Raw genomic sequence first — 18,735 nt, 5'->3', positions numbered from 1 at the left:
TCATTTGGAAATATTGGTTATATAGTCACTCTTAGTTTTAACAGCTTTGATAAAAGCCTGGACAACTAGTATAGTTAGGCTTTTGTGTTGGTGTTGTTTTTTAAAGTCCTTTTTCCTTAGCCACTAGTAAAATGAAAATAAACCTAGTATTCTTTTTTTTTTAAATATTTTATTTATTTATTTATTTACTTGACAGAGATCACAAGTAGGTAGAGAAGGAGGGGGAAGCAGGCCTCCTGCTGAGCAGAGATCCCGATGTGGGACTCGATCCCAGGACCCTGAGATCATGACCTGAGCCGAAGGCAAAGTTTTAACCCACTGAGCTACCCAGGCACCCCTGAACCTAGTATTCTTTTCAGAGGGCCCAGTGCCTGGCAGAAAACATTTAGTTGTTGTTATTTTGTATCCTGGTGTTCAACAAAAGTGGTACTTCTTTCTCTTCAAGTAGGAGTAGATTTTTGTGAGAAAGAATAAGGCTAAGATGGAGGTGGGGAAAGAATAACATGAGGACGTTGGAGGTGAGGAAGTTCAAGTGCACAAGCCGAGCAGGCTAGTGATACCTCCTCGACCAGGACACATTTGCACCCCTGTTCCTCAGAGGTGAGGAAGGAAATCTCTAGACCTGCACTGCGTGCCCATGTTGTTCACAGTCCATCCGTGTGGCCGCTGTTTAGCTCGGATTCAGTGTGGTTTACTATCTAGCTTCTTCCCATGTGACAGTTTCATTACTGAAAAGAGATGTTGAACTTTCACAAGCTCTCCCCAGGCTCAGATACTCCCTCCCAACTTTTTACCCCTTCATGCCTGGCATATTACACCATCTCTGGGAGCTTGATAGTTCTCTGCCCAGAGTGTCCCCTTTATTAAATTCTAAGTATTCCCATTTGAAGATGCCATCTGTTTCCTGACTGCTCGCTGATTGATAGAGGAAGCATTCCGGGAATGGGCACACCGGCATGGGGCGAAGCCAGCTCTGCAACTAACCTTTCAGCCAGGCATGGGCTGGGTGTCCAATTTGTGCTCTCCAACTCTTTACTGGTCCACTCCTCCTGACTTCTAGGGCTGGGTCGCGAAGCAGGGATGTGAAAACAGAGGCAGGGAGGGGAGTGGCTCAACCCCAAATCTTCTTGGAACCCAGTTCAGATATTTGAACTCTGTTCCAGAGACAAGTATACAGTTTTCCATTGTTAGAGAGTTTAATCACCTGCAACCTACTAAGGCATGGAGGCTACCCCAAAGGCTCACCAGGGGCAGTTTTCACTAGTTAAATCATTGTTTTGCATTATTATTTAATAACTATCCTCACTTACTATTATCTGAATAATTTAATGACTTATAATTTGTCTATTTTTAATTTTAATTAATACCTATGTCTGCTTTTTTTGGTGTTTGCCATTTTATGTCACATTAGTCTGATTTGAAGATTTCCATCTTTAATTAATGTTTTAATTACCATCAGCGCTTCTCAAATTTGAATATGCAAAACCAAAAAGGCAGTAAATTCCTTCATGATGTACTCTGGACTCCACAATGCATATGGACATTCTCTTGTGTCAAAGTTCTAAGCACCTTTACTTCCTGCCTGAGTAGTAAATCACCATTGGGCTTTATCTTGTTGGGCATTCACTCCCTGTTTTATCTTGGAAGATACACTTGATCTCTCTGGGTCTTACTTTTCTCAGTTAGAAAAGGGGGCTCTTTACATCCCCATAGGTTGTTGTAAGAATAGAACATAATGATATGTAAAGCACCTCTATCCATGGCTGTACCTGCTATGCATATCATTATTGTTAGTCAACCCTGTTAAACATCAATATTAATTTGTCCAGATTCACATCATTGGCGCAGCATAATCCCAACATCTATGAAAGAAAAGAATGTACATTATTTTCTTTCCTGAGAGCTTAGTTTAATTACAAATTCTGGATATGACGACTAAAGCCATTAATATGCAAGATAACTTGTCCTAATAATTTCCTTAATAATTATCTTTAGCTCACAAACTACCAGATGCAGAGTTTGAGCAAAAAATAAATAGTAAGTTAAACAAGGTTTTAAGCAGTTTATTTTATGTAAGGAATCTTAGAGCTATTTTAAGAGGACAGGGGGCTAATATAAAGTCAATGCTGAAAATATTTTACCTTCTAGTAAGTATATTATTACTATAATATATAATACAATTACATATAATGGGTTTAGGATTTTAAATACTGTTCTGCAAGTTTAGTTTCATTATTTAACACTATTTATTTACAAATTCTTAGCAGTTTAAACCTATCCTTAAAAAAATATGTGTTCAGGGGCATCTGGATGGCTCAGTGGATTAAGCCTCTGCCTTCAGCTTAGGTCATGATCTCAGCGTCCTGGGATTGAGCCTCGCATCAGACTCTCTGCTTAACAGGGACGCTGCTTCTCCACCACCCCCTCGCTGCCTCCTTCTCTGCCTACTTGTGATCTTGCTCTCTCGCTGTCAAATAAATAAATAAAATCTTAAAATATATATATATATATGTGTTCATAGCTCGACCTAGGCGACCCTGGAAACACAAGTAGGTACATAGAACTCACGAATTTATGGCAATTTTAGTATTTTTCTGATGTTTATCATTGTTTAATTTGATATATTAAGCCCCTAATTCAAAAATAACAAAGAAGGCTTCAATTAATTCATTTTTAAAAGAATTTGTCATTTTTTTAGTATTATCACTTTTTACTCAGACAGTCACCAAATATTTTTGGAAAATCACGTGTGTGACAAATGGGTGAGATACTGGAAACACGAGAATGGATTAGATGCAGAGCCTGCCTTCAAGGACCTTGTGTCTAATATGGTTAGGCAACACACTGAGATTAAGAGTGGATTTACGCTGTCACAGAAGTGTCTGTAGAGACAGTGTGGATCACTCGGAGGAAGGAATGAGGTCTCTCTTATTTTAGCACGTTGGGTTTTTTTAAAAACGATGATGCTGGAGTCAAATTTTGAAAGTGAACAATGCTCTTACGAGGTCAGGATTAGAGTAAAATTCCTTGAGGAATTCACTACTTTTGATAGAAATGATCTATTATTTGCCTTGTGTTGGCCTTAGAATTAATCATCATGTATTAGAAATAAATTCAGTTAAAGAATTTTTCCAAATAACTATTATGCTTCAGGAACTTATCCTTTTAGACATCTCAAAAATACTCAGCTAATAATGTCAAGGGTCCCTTAGGTACTTAGGAAAGCATAATTTTCCCATTTCTTTATCTTTTTAATGCATACTTTGTTGTAAAATATGGGTTTTGTTCATTATTAATGCTCTTGGGAAAAATTGTGAAATACTTGAAAATGGGTAAAGAAAAGTAATACATTACTGCATGTCTGTTCCTCTTTCCAGATTATCCTCAACTTTCATTCTCCTTGAACCACTTCAACTCTCTGCTGTTAGATAACAATCCATCCATGCACATGATCTTGTTCTTAGACATGGACAATGTATGTCCCCTCAGATTGGAAAAAGTAAATTTTCTAACTATTTGTAGATTTATTTTCTCCTCTGTAAGACCTAAATATATATGGTACTTTGAATTCTCCTGTGAGGCTGTAGTAACCTCTTAGGGATCCTTTCAGTAATTAAAGAGTTAAGTAAAATCTTTGACATGTGTTCATTTATATTTGTATGAGTTTTGATTTTAATTGTTCTTAGAAATATCCTTTATCACTACTGTTATTTGTAGTGAGCCCTAATAGAGGCAACTGACACATAATTGATACAAATATCAAACATTCTGTATGTGGTATAGAATAGTTGAAGAGGAAAATATGTTACTATTTTTATTTTTATATATGTATATATAGTATATTTGTATATGAATATTATATATATATAAAGTTTACAAATACATTGGTATATAGAAAATATTAAGATTTTCTGGGGAAGATAAGTCAGGAAGGGCAACAACACCTGCATTCATATTTGAAGACCCTTGAAATCAAGTAACATTTAAGGCATAGAACTTTATTCTTGTACAAAGATGTGATAAATACAAAAGTGTGAAAAGGCATGGCATGCCTGTGGAATGAATTCACAATAGTTGTCAATTAAACTACATAAAGACATGAGGAAGAAAAGTGATTAGTAATAAGCCTGGGAAAAGTAGCCTAATGAAAGATTGCAAAGATGTTAAAATTATTGGATAATTCAGAATTTATTCTCTATGCAGTGCAGAGCCATTCAAGAGGTGATATGATCAAATTTGATTTTTTTATTAATCAAATGACCAAGGAATTAAATGATGCAATATTGTAGTCAAAAAGAGGCATGATGGGCTAGAATTTAGTTGTTCAAGTTGGTGGGACACTGTTTGGTCTAAATCAGTAGTACTGAGATAGAGCAGTGAGGAATAGCATGAACCAATAGAATGAAAAACATTGATATTTGTGTACTACAGAAATGAAATATAAGGAAATTTATCTTCTACTCTGTGTAAATTTTGATATGGTAGTTACCATCAAATGGTAAAATGGCAAAATTGGGCTACTTCATATTCTTATCAGCCAACAAAATAATAGTGGATGACTTTTGAAAGCCAGTTTGAAAACCTCAAAATAAACCACTTTTTAAAAAACTAATGTATTTGTTCCCTAAATAAATTTCAAAATATTTTAAAAATCACAGGTTTGGGGAATCTTGTACTTTATCAATTTTGTACGTTATCATTAAATGAGTTGCATTGAAAGGTATTTAAACTTCTATAGTACTTATGAAGAAATGCTTAAAAAAATCAATGGATTTTCTAGTTATCTGAAAAATAATATTATGCCAACAGTATTTTAAAATTATTGAGCCACAGTTGATACCATTTTTGTCTACTAGGCACAAATTATTTTCAAAAAGTTTTAAGGCATATTAGCTTTAAAAAGCTTAAAATAGGTTACATTGTGCTTTGATTACTAAGTGTAAGAAAATTAGGGACTCAAATCAATACCAAATTTATTTTCAACCTGATTGGGAGCTTTCTTTTGTGTGCTATATTTAAGCATAGTTAATAAATATAAATACTGTTTTGATTGAAAACTCCTACTTACATTCTAATATCTACTTTTGCATTTCAAAAAAGAAGAGCAAATTGAAAAATTTGGTGTATTTTCACTAGACAGTATGATTAATATCGTCATCACGTGTTTATAAAGTCCCTAATTATGCATATTGTGCAAAGAGCCACCTAAACCTATTCTTTCCCCTGTAGGATTCAGGAGTCTTATTTATGGACATTCAGGTTTAGCTCTAGATGAATTTCCACAGTTTTGATGTTGAGTATTTGTGTATGACATAAAGTTATATTGATAACTTCCCTTGAACCTTCAAAATAAATTCTCTGCTCAACACTCTGAATTAGTCTTCTCAGCGCTTGCTGATAAGAAAATTAACTCAGGGAGGTTAAAGCATTTTAGTCAACTTCATGTAGTAAGTGGAAAAGAAAAAAATTAATTTCCGTCTCCTGAAATCAACCTGAGTGCCTCTCCTAATTCTCTATCCAAAGTTACTTGCTTCTTAGTTCCATACATACTCTTGCTAAACTCCAGCACTCGTCAGGGAAGCCAGCAGTTTTTGCCTTTCTCTGAGGTGCCTCCTGAGCCATACTTACCTCTGCAACTTCTCCCCCTTCTATAAATATTGCCATTCCTTTGGCAAGTGTGACTTGAGTCCACAATCTACTGACTTAGATTCCACTCCTAATTAAACGTATAGGGTGAATAACTAACAGTCTTTGTTCTTCTTAGGAGGTGTCTGATTTAAATAAAAATGTCTTGTTCAGCTAACATAAACATGGAATTTTAAATAGAATTTTAGATAATAGATGATGGTATTTTATGACAAAATACCTTTTAGGGAAGTGACCTATTGTTTTAGGATCAAAAATTTTAACTTTTACCGATGATATATAGGAAAAAGAGATGCCAAAGTGAAAAATTATTTTGCGAACAAATGGTTAGGAAAAAAATGTACATTTTAGAAACCCCTTGAAGCAATGCTCTTCAGTGTTGTAGGAAAAATAATAATGAGGGAGAAGGGAGAATAATTAAGTGCTTATCTACAGAAGGTATATGTCCAATTTTTTTTTTTAAAGATTTTATTTATTTATTTGACAGAATGAAAGAGCCCACAAGTAGGCAGAGGGACATCTATTACCCCTCTTCCGCCATCGGGTGACTGTCTTGGGCTTGCTCACATCATGGTGTTCCTAAGATAGCCAAACTTTTAAAGCAGTATTTAGCTTCCATGAGAGAGCTTCCCAAGTATGATCTCTTAAGACCCATCTTTTAAGTTGAACAGTGTCTCTTCCATTATGTTTCTAGAGGTCAGAACAAATCACAAGGTGGACGCAGATTCACTCCTTGATAGAGGAGAGCCGAAGAATTTGCATCCTTCTGTGATCTACCATAAAGGAGAAGGTGGGTTAGGATCTCAATAGATAAAGAATAGAAAGTTTTCTTAGGGAGAGATTTTGGGTTGGCCATAGTATCCTTAAAACAAACAAAACCCAGGAAATTCAACAGGGCTTAGGAGTAGAACTATCTAGTTCCAGAGAAATAATCGGAATAAGACAGAAGAAAATTAGGAATAAAAAAAGAAAGGAAAAGCAGATTTTTAGAAGAAATGATCTAATGTAATCTTAAACTAGGTTTTTAATGAAGCAGGATTAAGATAGAAACACAAGGGTATGGAAAGATACTTAAAGGATGAAACTATTTTACAAATACTATACGACTATGCCTTTAGTGCTTATTTCTGAACCTTATATCATTAAAAGAAAACTGAGAATGAAGCTGTAGAAAACATTAGATGAGATAATTTTCAAAAAGATACTGCAATCTACACTTTTTTAAAATATTTTATTTATTTGACAGAGAGAAATCACAAGCAGGCAGAGAGGCAGGCAGAGAGAGAGGAGGAAGCAGGCTCCCTGCGAAGCAGAGAGCCCGATGCGGGGCTCGATCCCAGTACCCTGAGATCATGACCTGAGCCGAAGGCAGAGGCTTTAACCCACTGAGCCACCCAGGCGCCCCTGCAATCTACATTTTAAGGAAATCACAATGTTGATTCACCTTCATACACTTTTTTTTTTTGTTAAGATTTATTTATTTGACAGAGAGAAATCACAAGAGAGGCAGGCAGAGAGAGAGGAAGGGAAGCAGGCTCTCCGCTGAGCAGAGAGCCGGATGTGGGACTCGATCCCAGGACCCCGAGATCATGACCTGAGCTGAAGGCAGCGGCTTAACCCACTGAGCCACCCAGGCGCCCCACCTTCATACACTTTTAAAAAAGTGCTAAGATAGGTTCTTCGTTTATGAAACAGTATTTTGCTTATATTTTGCCTCTATCACAGTATTGAGCAAAAATGTGGAAAAACAGTGCACATGAAAGTAGAAAAACAGTCTTAGGGATGTAATGTCAAAAAACATTTACTCTTTAAGTTTTGATGTTGAAGACTAAGTTCTTTTTTTTTTTTTAAATATTTTATTTATTTGACAGAGAGAAATCACAACTAGGCAGAGAGAGAGGAGGAAGCAGGCCCCGATGTGGGGCTCGATCCCAGGACCCTGAGATCATTACCTGAGCAGAATGCAGAGGCTTTAACCCACTGAGCCATCCAGGCACCCCTGACGGCTAAGTTCTTGTTGGGCATATTTAATCACGTTATTAATTTGATCATGTGCTGAGGATATATTAAGTCAGGGAATACAAAAAACATAGACTGCCAATATTGGCCCCTTCATCAGATGGACTTATGCCACCTAATTCGTAGCTCTTTTATGACTAAATTCTGTCCATCCTCAAATCCCGAAGCTTCCCAAACTAACACATTCCTCTGCTCATTCCCTAGGCTCAGCTGCTTGTGCTTCCTCATTCCAATTATACTCTTCAGTTATCAGGACAAATATTTCAATCATCCTGGCATTTTTATTGATTTGCTTTATGATTTAGGCTGGTAATTAATGCAGTCTTATTTTCCCTTTCCCTGACCAGGACTGTCAAAATACTAACTTCTGACAATCTTTTTTTAGGGTCAGTAATACAGTTAATCCTAAAAAGATTAAAAGATTTGATAAACTTCAGACTGCAGTCTAGTTTGTAAATTTCTCACTTTTGTCTAGCAGAAAGCAACCTGACTTCTTAATATAGCCATTTATAAAACTATGATAACTAGTAAATGTAAATTATTTCTTCAAGTCATTTTAATTTAAGTTGTTAATGAGAAATTAATAGGGTATCATTCATTCAGCAAATACTCATTAAGGGTCTATAATACAAATAGTGGGGGCTGTGCATTCCTCAAAGACAAGAAAGGGCCAAATTCAGGTCAGATTTTTCAGTGGCCTCTCAAAATCTGAGTATATTTTAAAAGCGAAACTAGGGGCACCTGGGTCGCTGAGTTGATTAAGTATCTGCCTTCAGCTCAGGTTATGATCCCAGTCATGATCCCAGGGTCGTGGGGTAGAGCCCTGAGTAGAGCTCCGTGTCTGGTGGGAAGCTTCTTTCTCCCTCTACTTGTGCTCTCTCTCTCTCTTTCTCTCTCATGAATAAATAAAATCTTTTTTAAAAATAAGGCAAAAGAAGTAGACTTTTTAATTTAAATTCAGTTAACCAAGGTATAAAACATCATTAGTTTTTGATATGATGTTCAGTGAATAATAATTCATTATTTGAGTATATCACCCAATGCTCATCATATCAGGTGTCCTCTTTAATGCCCACCACCCGGTTATACCATCCCCCCTCCCACTTCCTTTTCCAGAACCCTCAGTTTGTTTCCCAGAGTCAAGAGTCTCCCTCTGATTTCTTCCCATTCAGTCCCCCCCATTGTCCTCTGCACTATTCCTTATATTCCACATATGAGTGTAACATATGATAATTGTATTTCTCTGATTGACTTATGTCACTTAGCATAATACCCTCCAGTTCCATCCATGTCAATGTAAATAAGAAGTAGATTTTATGCCAAGGTCAATATCTTATGATATAGCCCATTGCCAAAAAATACTATTTTCTATACCTTCTTTCTAAGGTATGACTTTACTAACACATTGAATTAAATATTTTCTCTCTTGGTCATTTACGAAAGAAGAAGGAAAACCTTTATTCTTTTATAGCAGTTTTAGGTTCACAGCAAAATTGGGAGGAAGGCAGAGATTTCCCATATATCTCCTGCCTCCACATACGCATTTTCTCCCCCATTACTAATGTCCTCCAACAGAGCAGAACATTTGTTACAATTGGTGAACCTACGTTGCCACATTGTTATCACCCAAAGTCCATGGTCTGCATGAGGGTTTACCCTGGGTATTCAATATCCTAAGGACTTGGAAAAGGTATACAGATGTAGCCGTCATTTTGTTATCAGAGTATTGTCCAGACACTCCTCTGTGCCCTGCCTGTTATTCATCACCCCCACTTTCCTGGCCTATTGTAATTTCTTACATCTAAAACTGAACTTAAACTTATTGTTTGAAATAGTATCTCAGAATATCATTTTTTCCCCATACTTGCAATTTCAAATAGCTAATACTACGTATCTGCAAGATATATATACTCTCAGGTTTCTTTGTCCAATTTCAAAATGCTATGATTATGGCAAATATGGATCAGGTACAATTTAGACATTTCTTCTAACCTTGAAAATGTGTTTAAAATTGTCTGAATGTAGAGGTAAAGTACATTTGCCCAAAATAACAGTTTGAATTATTATTCAAACTAACAGTTTGAATGTAAACTCCTAAAATAAATAGCTCATCCTGAATATGAAAGCTTTTAAAGCCAATTCAGAACTTGAGATTCCTTTAAAAGAAATTACCATAGAAATTCAATGAAAACAACCAAAATAATTTTTCTACTTGTAAAATGAGTCTGAAAATCTGGTTAGTATTGGATGGGGATAAGTAAGTATCATTAATACTAAGGATCTACTTGGAATAATTTAGGGATGGTGGAGATTTTTTACATGTATACATTAATTTTGGATAAATAATGAAATTTTAACATCTCATAATTTTTCTGGGTCCTGAGAGATGTGTTTGTGTATATATGTGTGCCCTTGCTGTCGTGAGGGTGGTGGTGAAGAGATGGGGAATATTGTAGTTGGAATTGCCATGTATTTCTAAATATCTTTTACTTATCTAAAAATTGAATAAAGAGAACTAATGTGTTCTCTATGGTTTCTTACAGTTGTAGTAAGTCTATGCAGTCTGAGCCCATTTTTTTAAAAAAATCAACTGCTATGTATCTCCTATTCTGTCAGATCAGTTTATTATCTGAATCCTAACTCAGCCTAAACAAAGTATTTATTTCCCTTTAGTGATCTCTAATAAAAGACTAGCTTCTAGGGGCGTCTGGGTGGCTCAGTGGGTTAAAGCCTCTGCCTTCGGCTCAGGTCATGATCCCAGGGTCCTGGGATTGAGCCCCACATCGGGCTCTCTGCTCCGCGGGGAGCCTGCTTCCTCCTCTCTCTCTGCCTGCCTCTCTGCCTAGTTGTGATTTCTCTCTGTCAAATACATAAAATATTAAAAAAAAAAAAAAGACTAGCTTCCATTCGGCTGTCTTCATGTGTCTCCTTTGCTTTTTACTTATTTTTATTCAGTCATTTTCTTCTCTCTGGAGGTGAACAAACCACTTGCCCTAGGCCTTGATAACTTTTAAAAGCAATCTGAGCTTAAAAATCAATTTAATGACATGTTCCTATAGCATTAAGCTCCATTGCTTGCCTACATTTGGCCAAGTTAAATGGGAAGGTGATCTGTTATAACACCTATAAAAATAAATCTACTGGCAGCAGTGAAAGCCCAGTGAAAGTCCAGAAGGCACTGCTATCCATCTCAGGGCTAAACATTTCTGCATTACCTGACTCCACCATCCCTGAGAGATGAAGGAGGCCTGGGAGTCAGTGTTCACCAGCATTGCTGTTTTCTATTCTACATTCAGTGTGCAGTACGGTAGTTCACTACTTCATTAGGATGTATGTGGAACGGTTTAGAGGCTTGATTTCACACCATACGATCATCCTTTTTCTCTTTCTGTAAGTTATATTTGGTGAAGGCAAAGGAAATCTGAGACTAGGGCGGGGAGGGGATTCGAGCCGTTGAAACTACAGCACATCATGGATTTGTCTGTCCTGGGTTCCATTCATCTTGCTCTTTTGCCATTAATGTGGAGAGCACTGAATAGAAGAACTCGGAACAGGATAACTGAATTACTCTTTCTTCAGTATTATGACTCATGTGTCACTAGTCCTTCACGGACTGTTTTTCTAAAAAGACAGCCATGTTTGTCTCCTTTAAAAACAGTATATGTGCTTAATTTTGACTCTGCTTTTACATTCCTTGCACCTGCAATAAATCTCACCATAGTAAATAGAATACTCTGTTTCTTAAGGACAGTGTTTTTTCTTATGTAAGTGTCAGAATCAGCCTTATTAGTGTTTATTTTGTTTTTAATAATACCTATGGTGTTTTGATTTTTAAAACTGTATTTTTTTCTTGCTTAATGGTGGGAATAAACTTATTCTTTTCAAGGGAAGCACACATCTAGTCCAAAGATGAAAGGCATCTCTCCTACTTCGCTGCCTAATGTGGGATGTTCATACCAGCAGAATCAGCTCTCAGGTTATTTTAGAACCTGCAATATTTTAGGATCTTGGGCCCCACCCCCCAGACCTTCACTTTAACACATCCCCAGGTGATTCTTCTGCACATGAATATTTGAGAAGCATTGCTCTGACAATTCTTTTGAATACACACATAATAACTTTTTTGATGCTGAGCTTTTATTTTTCTCTCCAAACCCTGGCCTAGGTGGTTTTTAGATTTTGTTTAAAGATATGGTCTATTCTTTTGATAATATGCTAACTAGATTCTATGCACAAAAAGTAAGGGATTTTTTGTTGTTGTTGTTTCTAAAGAATGCTTTGTATGTCTTTAAGGTTTTAACTAAAAATCCTACATAATATCAGGACTGTGTATGTAGCAATTTTGCCATGGTAAAAAGGACCTGCGGTTGAGCTCAAATTCCCAAGTGTATCTGAATTTGAAAAAAAAAAAAAAAGTGTGGATATGGAGAATATGTGAAATATCAGGGGCGAATTTTGTGAACAGCTGGGTTAGTCTACCAAAGTTCTCTATAATATTTCCTGTTTCATTTATAATAATTCAGTTTATAAAGATCGGATTTATATACAAATGCAGAAGCACCTATACAGCAGCAGTTGTTTAGGGGTTATGACACCAAGAACGGTTCTATAAATAGACAACCCAGGGATCGTGCTAGGTCCTCCTCCAGGGTCAGCCTCAAGCTTGCAGCATTTCTCCTCATAGATCACTAAAGCTGAGGCACTTTCGTTTTAGTTTTACTAAAAGAGGTTTATAATAATTTTTAAATGTATATTATAGACATTTTTCTGGGAAGTAAATCCATAGTATTTGAAGAAAAGTATAAACTAAACATATTTAATGTTGAGTTCCTATAAAAAGAATGGTTTCATATTCATGAAAGATTGTTTATTTTTTTAAAGATTTTTTTATTTATGTATTTGAGAAAAGAAAATGAGAGAGAGCATGAGAGGGGAGAGGTCAGAGGGAGAAACAGACTCCCTGCGGAGGAGGGATCAGGACTCCAGGATCATGACCTGAGCCAAAGGCAGTTGCTTAACCAACTGAGCCCCCCAGGTGCCCTGAATGTTTATTCTTATATCCTAACATTACAGTAGCAAACCGGAATTTTACTAGTCCCTTTTTTTTTTTTTTTTTTTTTCCCTTTTTATTTATTTATTTTTTTTTCAGCGTAACAGTATTCATTCTTTTTGCACAACACCCAGTGCTCCATGCAAAACGTGCCCTCCCCATCACCCACCACCTGTTCCCCCAACCTCCCACCCCTGACCCTTCAAAACCCTCAGGTTGTTTTTCAGAGTCCATAGTCTCTTATGGTTCGCCTCCCCTCCCCAATGTCCATAGCCCGCACCCCCTCTCCCAATCCCACCTCCCCCCAGCAACCCCCAGTTTGTTTTGTGAGATTAAGAGTCATTTATGGTTTGTCTCCCTCCCAATCCCATCTTGTTTCATTTATTCTTCTCCTATCCCCCTACCCCCCCATGTTGCTTCTCCATGTCCTCATATCAGCCAGGACGAAGTTCATCTATCAAGGAGAAAACTAGTCCCTTTTTTTTGCAGTATTTTAAGTAAGTTATATTCATGTCTTATAAAATCTAAAGACTCCAGTCTAAACCGGTTTACAAACTTCAATGAAACTTTAATGAAAACTTCCAGATTTTAACTGTGAATTACATAACTCACAGTATCCACAAATGAATAAATGAATGTCAGATCACTTTGGGAAATTGAGAAATATCTAGCTATTTTTAAATATTTTAAAAGAAATCTATTTTTTCTTCAAACTCCAATTACTGACTCATTGAGTTGGCTTTGTATCAGTAAATATCATCATCCAAAAGTAGAACAAATGATGACAAAGAACGTTTTACCTTATTTTGTAGATTATATACATATCATATGTTAATTTTCTTCAATTTATTCAGTTATTCTTAATATGAGTCAAATGGAAGGATCACATGTTTGTTATCAAATGTTTGTATGTATAGTATAAAATTAAAAATTTAAATAAAATTATTCAGAGGAATTGTTTGGCTAAAATGAAATAGAGATACAAATGTATCTGTTTTACAACCATTCACTTTCTCTACGTTCACATCAGGATTAGCAGTTACTCTTTGGATCCTAGTTTTCCCATTATGAAAGAATTAGGAGGTTTTTTAATATATGTTTCTGGAAGGCACGTTTATAAAGTTACACTTATGTCTAGAAACGTCTACCAAAGGTATTTCTGTGGTAACTTTAAGTTACCCAAAGTAATGTGGCTGACTCTCTGAAAGGAACAGGAGCTATCCCAGCAGCACCCGTGCCTCTGTGCTGAGACACAAATAACCTACAGCTGTTCTGGCATCTCAGGGGGCTCTGGCCTGAAGTAACCTCATAGCTGGATGGCAGGTGGGCAAGGAGATTCTGGGAGATGCTGCCCAACAGTGGCCACACCTTTCTCTAACAGACCTAAAGAGCAAAGAGTGACATTTTCAGCGGTCGCTTAACCCTGTCTCCTCACTCTTCCCCCAATACCAAATTTATATCAATATCCACACATCCTTACATCTTCCCCTCCACATACAAATGACGCCCTTCTTCCTGATGGGAGTCCAATGCATCCTATCCACTAACCCATAGGATCGAAGGCTCTCTCCTCCGATAAGTACGCATCGTCTTGTATTTTTCATTCTGAGAAAGCCCTTTCTTAACACAGCACCTCCTTCCAAGCTTACTACTATGATGATCTACTAAAGACAAAGACCAGGAATGGTCAATTAATTATCAGATTAGTGTTTGTTTCAGTCTTTTCTCCCCAGTGTTCCCTATTTTTCTTCATAAGCATTAGGCAGTATCATTTTCTCCCCCTCAGGACGCTTTAGATCTCCGTCTCAATTCTCTTCCTCAGAATTCCTCTGTCTGCCTATGAATGTTCTTTCCTTGGACCTCTTCCTTTCTCTTCTCATTTTAATACTTTCTTTTGTGATCTCACCCTTGACAGTGTTTTTAACAACTGTATTTAACTACCTACGGCCCTCAGAAGGAATGAACACCTCCGACATCCCGATTTCAGACTTCTAGCATCCAGAATGGTGAGGCAGGAAATTTCAGTTGTACGAAGCCACTCATTTGCTTATATTTTGTTATGACAGCCTTAAAACACCAATACACACCCATCCCCCTCTATTGAGAATTTGGGGAACTAAATGCAGCATAAGTGTCTCGGCATGATACATAAAGGCCATTTGTAACCATTTCTTGCTCTACTCTTCACTTTCATTGATTTCCACCTGCACTTCATTTTTCCTACTTAATGGACCACAAACACAGTCTGTGAATCTCTCACCTTTCCACAGCTTGGCATATACTCTTCGCTTTGTCCATAATTCCCAGTACTTCTTGCTGGAGAGGTAAATGACTTTTTGTTCTACAAAAGCCAGTTCTGATTTCATTTCTTCTTGGATGACTTCCTTGACCCCTCTTCTGCAACTGCCCATCCATCTGTAGTTTCATTTACTGTCTTCTGTCTGTGCCTGTTATGAGATTGGGGTTTGGAAGGGTGTTTATTTATCTCTGCATCCTTCACCTCTAACACAGGGGCTGGCCTAGAGTAGTTAGTGACTTTATCATTCAATTTAATTCAACAAACATTTGTGTACTTAACGTGTTGGAGAAATCTGATTTCAGGTCTAAGAAACAAGAATGAGGCAATCTTCTCTATAAGAGTTTGGGATTTAATAATAGGTTAAGGCCTATTATAAAGTATAAACGAGTATGTAATATAGTGTGTAGTATTCAAGCAGTGACAAGTAGAAGAACAGATTAATTCTAAATCAAAGCCAGTGTCATTTACGAACAATACTCAAATTTATTGACCCAATAAAAGTACTTGGCAATTTTAATTTGTTGTTAGCTATTTTCTATGCAGGATGTTCTTTTTAAATAATTGTGAGTCTTCATTAATAAAATAAACATATAGATTTAAGTGCTAACTTGTCCAATGTAGACTGCTAACATCATAAATATTTTATCCCAAATCGATCCTGGTGGTGCCAAGTATCAGCCAGCCAGTTTGTGGTCTGAGTAATCAGCTGTTAGGTACAGAGTGCTCAGAAACAATACAAAGAAAAGAAGGGCGTTTTACTTATTGATGTTTCTTTTTTTGTGAGAAGAGCTTTTTAAAGTTTTTAATTTTTTTAGATTTTTTAAAAGTAGCAACAATTCTCAAGAATTTCATACATAGTTATTAGATTTTTTTTTAAGGCATCCGCCGTATACGTGGCTCATAAAGACTAGTAGAATTGTAATAAGAGGATAAGAAGACCACCATTAAGGATATTTTGGATGCGTCTTAGCCAATTGTTCCAGATTCCAGAAATATCATTTCCTAGAGGCATCCTCAGTGTAGATCAACTCACTTGGCACTCTCTGCCACTGCTGCTTCAACAGTAGCAATATATTTAGACCTGCAGCCATTCATATGAATAAGTTATTGTGTTTGAAATTTTCATCCTGGAAAAGAAAATGTATTTATATGTCATTATTTGAATGAGAGCATGTTTGATGAAGAGTTGCAGGCAGTACTTGGATTACAAATATAAACAGTGGGCCTTCACACATCAGAAACAATCATTGTATCTGTATTGTTTCTTGTTCAAAGGTCACACACAGATCACTTAAACAGTGACTCCATTTTAATTGTGGCTGCTGTTAACATATCAGTGCTGTTTAATCCTTCTTACATATTTCATGATCATAGATTTCTACCGGGCTTTTCCAGTACTGCCTGTCAATCCTACGACTTTCCTCTTGTGGGTTCTCTTTTTCCATTCTTTTACAACCATTTCAAACCTTTCTTGTTCTACCCCCCCCCCCCCCCAGTATATAGGCCAACATTTTATTTCATAGAGAAAGATTACACTATGCTCAGCTACTTTCTACAGAATTGACTAATCTACTTGTATTTCTATGAATTTGTCCTATTCAGTCTTTCTAAAAGAACTGTCTACCTTTCCAAGCCTTGAAAATCTTGTGTCATTTATTACTAGTCTCTCTCTAGTGTCTTAAGCCTTACACTTTGTTAGAATTTTCCTTCCTTCCTTCTTTCCATCCTCCCATCCATTAAAAATTCACTTGTGAGTATTGTTCTCATTGTTGATACAGCCTAGTAGATAAGGGTCCCTGCCCTCAGGTAGCTGGCCCCTCAGTGGGGTCCACATACTTTAGCCTCTCTTATTTAAAAATAAAACAAACACACACCAATTCTACATTTTTCTCTAGTTATGTCCTACCTCTTTTCTCTAATTCAAAAATAAACTTTTATTAAGTTGTTAAATTCATATACTTCCTTTTTTCATTCCTCCACTCTGATGTTTAATTTTAAGTGTCAACGAGGCTAAAGGACGTCCAGACAGTTAGTAAAAACATTGTTTCTGGGTGTGTCTGTGAGGGTGTTTCCAGAAAAAAAAAAAAATAACATCTGTAGACTGAGTAAAGAAAATTGCCCTCACCAATGTGGTGGGCATCATTCAAGCCATTGAAGGCTTGAACAAAATAAAACAGTGGAGGAAGGGCATTTTTCTACTTGAGCTGGAACATTCATCTTTTCTTGCCCTTCTACTTTGGTGCTCCTGGTTCTTGGGCCTTCAGATTCTGACCAGATCTTAGACAATTGATTTTCCTGGTTTTTAGGCCTTTAGGTTTGGGCTGGAAATATGTACCAGCTTTCCCGGATCTCCAACTATAGAGAGGAGACGGTGGGACTTCTCAGTGTCTCTAATTACATAAGCCAATCCCTCATAATAAATTTCTTTCCACATATTTCTCTACATTTCCTATTGATTCTGTTTCTCTGGAGAGCTCCAACATGCCCATTTAACCTTTAGTTCATTTCAACCTGATTTTTATCTTCAGGATGTTAACAAAAGTACTTTCGCTAGAAACAAACAGTCCCTACTTTGCAAACACAAATAAATAATCAAATAAACAAAAATACTTATCTATGTTTCTGGCAATGTTATATCAACTCTTTAATGCCTGTCTCTTCTTACCAATTATTTGGTATTCCTAATTTCTTTCAAGTCCTCTTAAGTTACATTCTCTCTTATTCCTACACCAAAGGCTTTTATTAACAGCTGAACCACTGACCTCCAGCTCCTTCTCTCAGAGCCAATCTTATACGTCAAATTAAGTACCCAGTACTTATATTTGGAAGTCACATAGGCACTTCAAACTTACTCATTCAATATTTTGTGCGTGATCTTCCCTACCAACCTTGGGTATTTCAAGGGTCTCCTTTTTAACCATAAACATGACCTCAACCATCCTTTTCCTAAATCCAGAAATCTAAGAGTGACTTCTAAAATGCTCCTCATGTTCACTTTCTGTATTGAATCAAGGATATTTAATCATTATCTTACCTTCATTTTTTTGTGTTACACCAGTTGAGCAAACCACTGTTGTAATGTCAAGGGATTCCGATACATTTAATCTTCCTCATTAAATGTGTTTGACTTTCTTCACTTTGTTCTCCACAAGGAATATACCAGACTGATAAGTCAGATGAAAATATCTGATCATGTTAGTGTTATGCTAAATACGCTTTGGAAGCTTCCCATTGCTTCCAAGTTTCTGCATTGTCTTAACTCTTTTATTTGAGAAGCTTCAGATTCCATCATTCTTCTGTCTCCTTCATTATACACCAATTATATTGGCCTTCCCATCCATAACTTTTTTGTCTACTGAGGACTTTCTTCTCCATTCTACCACTATTTATCTATATACCATACTCATTTTTAGTTCTCAGCTTTAGTCTTTAATTTATACAGCATTAATGCTGTGTGCAGGCATTTGTCTATCTTAACCCTCTAAACTAAGATGAGTTCTCCTGCATATTCCAAAGCCATGCATCTTCATAGCACAGATTGCATTTGCAATTAACTAACAATATAAATTGTGTCATTTGTCTTCTAGAGTATAAATTCTCTAAGAGTAGTCATCCTCCTCCATTTTCTTATGAGTATATTATTTTTTTTATCAGAGCAACATGTGAAATGTGTGGGTACATCAGAAGTGTTCAAAATAAATGTATAATGACTGAGCAGAAA

Source organism: Meles meles, chromosome 4 (assembly GCF_922984935.1).
Source record: "Meles meles chromosome 4, mMelMel3.1 paternal haplotype, whole genome shotgun sequence".
Taxonomy (NCBI): domain Eukaryota; kingdom Metazoa; phylum Chordata; class Mammalia; order Carnivora; family Mustelidae; genus Meles; species Meles meles.
This window is presented reverse-complemented; position numbering follows the sequence as displayed.